Below are 3,700 nucleotides of genomic sequence, written 5' to 3'. Positions count from 1 at the left end.
TAAGCCCTAAGAATATTACGCGAACACTACGCGGGAAAACGAAAACCGAGTTATTTCTTTATATATCCAACTGACATACCTTAAAAAGCAAACTGACGAAAGCGTTATGGACTACATTACAGGGTGACCCCCCCCCAAAAAAAAAACGAGCCCCAACTCTAATAAGGCCCCGTTTCTTAGTGTTTTGTCTGAATGAAATGAAACTTTGGTCATAACTAATTTATTATATTCAAAACATCACATCAAAACACTAGGGTCTTTGGACTTTTTTTCTCCATTCTACAGCATATGTTCTAGATGGCCTCCATTTAGCTTTTGCTTTTTTTTGTTTTTGGGTCACCCTGTATAAGAAAAGAAACCGTTTTAACAGCTCTCAGAAATGCTGGACAAACAGTAGATGACATCTAAATCATCGCAATGATATTAAAGGGATTGTCGAGCCAGTTCGACCCCTTTTCTATTTATGTAACCCACAACAACAAAGAACTGACATTATGTATATTTAAAACCGAGCTTCGAAGAAATGCTAAGATCAATCTAGCAGTGACAACGTCATGAAACTGACATCTTCTTTTTCAAGAAATACTATGAGAAACGATATATATTTGTAAAAGTGAGAAATTATCAATAAATGTTTAGTAACTTTTTTCTTTTAATATTCATAAAGAGTAAAACTTTTTTTCCAATATTCATGAAAAGAGTTAAGCCAACGTAAATAAAAAAAAATGTTTGTAAAAGTGACAAATTAAGGTTTAGTTACTTTTTTTTATTCATGAAAAGAGTTAAGCCAACGTAAATAAATGTTTGTAAAAGTGCGAAAGGCAACGTAAGTAAATAAATGATAAATGTTACGTGCGTATGCTGATTAAGGGGGGGGGCTAAGGGAGCGACCATTAAATAATTCTGCTGGTTGCCATGAAACTCAACACCCAAGGAGTACCCCACTTTATTTTAAATATTTATTTTCCAAAGGACTGTTTGAATAAATCAACAATGAATAAAATGGTGCTTCTACCCTTTATTGCCGAAATTGGAGATGCCATTTTTTTCACGCACTTGCTATCCAAATCTAGGGGAGACATCATTATATGGTCGAACGATTGCTTCCAGAAAGGGAAAGAATAAATTTACCAACATTAACATTTATTACTTCCGGAAACGTTAAATTACTAAAATTATCATTTATTACTTCCAGAAACTTGGTAAACCGATATTACTGGAGAAAATGAATCTTGACAATTCAAAAGAATGTTTAAAATTATTTATTTGGTGAAAAAAAAAAAAAAAACTTCCGGAAAGAACTATGAAAAAAAAGTAAATGAAGAAAGTGGAAAAGAACATATATCCATAATTGTTTAATTGGAAATGTTTCGATTTAATTAATGAGAACGGGAAAGTTTTTCATGGAACATTTTTTTTTATTATTATTATTATTAAAAACAGAAAATTGAAATGACATATTCATAATAGTTTAAACTGGGCGAGCGCCATTTGAAAACCAAAATATTTATTAGTTTTTTTTTTGTTTATTTATTTTTTCGTTTGTGTGTGTGTGTGTGTTTTTCGAACAAATAAATAATTTTATACATTTTTTTTTAATTAAAGCAACTTTGAAAGGCCAACAACAAATTAATTTAAATGAATGTTTTTTTTTTAACGGAGAAGTGGGTTGTTTTTTATTTTTATTTCTTTTACTGGGAATCGAAATATAATTGTAAAAACATTGATTGAAAAGTTTGCGTAAAAAATATAATTTTAAGAAAACAATTTTGAAATGAAAGCAGCATTGGACTTTAATAGTTGTTTTTTTTTTTTGGGGGGGGGTCGAACAAATAAATAATTTTAAACATTCTTTTGAATTGTTAAGATTTTTTGTCAAATAAATAAATTTCAAGCAATTTTTGCAATAAATAATAAATAGCAACTTTGTTAATTTTACGACTCGCCCCAGCATATTATAAACACCCTAACCTCCCCATGTTAAAATGGCTTTCGGAACGAACACCCCCAACCTCCCCATATTAAGAACGGCTTTCGAGGTTTGTGGAAGGGCGTGTTTAATTTGAAAGCCGTTTTTAACATGGAGTATTTATTTAAATGCTGCCCACATCAGCATTATTTGGCACAAGGTCTTGAAAGTGGGATACCCGCAGGCTCCCCTAAAGGAGGGGCACTCCTGCAATTCTAAAAATTGCCTGAGTAACCCCGTCGGCATTCCCCGGTCGGGGCGCCTCAGGCAGCAAGCAATAAACTTGCCCCACCGGAAAGCCCGGTGGCAAGGCCTGGGAGGGTGGACCTCCTAGGTATTACCCAGGCGGTGTACCTCAGTCCAACAGGTGCTGGGCCGGTTCCCGGCCCCTCACCTGTTGGGCTGAGTGTCAAGTGACGAATCCTTGACTTGTACTACCCTGTCTCCATGCAGCCGAAGCCGCAAGGAGGCACATCCCATCATCCTAAGAGAGTAATGGGGTTTTAACATGGGGTATAATTCGCTGAGGCATGTCGTAAAAATGAAACAGTTTAGAAAAAGTTAAAACAAACTTTTTTATGTAAACAATGCCGCGAAAGAAACTAAACAATTAAAACGTAATGTTTGATGAGCGAAAAGCCTTAAGATAAACAAAGAAATTTAAAATTTAAAAAATTGGTAAGATACATAAATGTATTTAAATTTTAAAAATCCCTGTTCTAAATGTTTTTACCGATAAATGCAGGAGTAGACATCTTCCCACAAGAGTGAAACACACTTGTAACCATGGGTGGTTTTGCTGTCAGAATAATAACTAGAGGATATATATTTTATTTATTTAGACACCCAAAAATACAACAAATGAATTAAATGATTAGTAACAGAGACGGGTTAAACCCATGGGCTAAGACCATTCTTTGAGATCAAAACAAAATTTATATACTTAATTGGTTAAGTAAGCCATCGTAGCAATAACATGTTTTGGACCTGTCTGATTAAGTTAAACCAATTATTAAATTAATTATTAAATCATAGACGCCTTCTAGTAAAAAGGCTTCCTTCAGTCTTGACAGACTATGGATACCCACGGTAAGGGTGCCTGCGCGTGAAATTTTTGTGGCAAGAGTTGCGCAATCTCCAACCACACCTCTCCTGAGTCAACATTGTTGAATACCAGTGGCAAACAGAGGTTCAGGACGACTGGAAACAATGCCGAGATAAGCGGAAAGCACATACAGCGCCTAGAATTCTCAAATGGTCACCCATCTGGTACTAGCCAGGCTCAACGTTGCTTAACTTCGGTGATCTGACGGGAACCTGTGTGTCAACGTGATTATGCCGTATTTACTTCTAGTAATCAATGAACCAAAAACACCAAACGGCCTGAATTACCTCCCTTTGACCATTATAGGATACAAACCGACCCAATTTCAAACAAAATTAACCAGTAATACTTAACAATATAATTGGATTATCTCCCTTCATTTTATCCCACTTAACGATATGAAAACATCTTTCAAGTAGAATAACAACGAATAAAACATTAAATAACAATAAATAGATTAGTATACTTCACCCGTAATATTATATAAGGATTTTTATATATATCTTTAATATACCCATTTTATTCACTCTCGTATTCAATTAAACTTTGAAACTAAAAGGGTCTTAAATCCAAGCACAAATATAGACATTACCTGCCACTAATACGAAACTAAAACTAACCGTAAC

General features: G+C 34.4%; 1 pseudogene; it reads right to left on the bottom strand.

The window, feature by feature from the left end:
• Positions 1 to 3,198: 3,198 nt before the first annotated feature.
• On the bottom strand, positions 3,199 to 3,315 carry LOC145246927 (5S ribosomal RNA; annotated as a pseudogene).
• Between the last annotated feature and the right edge of the window lie 385 nt (positions 3,316 to 3,700).

This window comes from Euprymna scolopes, chromosome 24 (assembly GCF_053919585.1).
Source record: "Euprymna scolopes isolate OS-2025 chromosome 24, ASM5391958v1, whole genome shotgun sequence".
Classification (NCBI taxonomy): domain Eukaryota; kingdom Metazoa; phylum Mollusca; class Cephalopoda; order Sepiida; family Sepiolidae; genus Euprymna; species Euprymna scolopes.
This window is presented reverse-complemented; position numbering and strand designations above follow the sequence as displayed.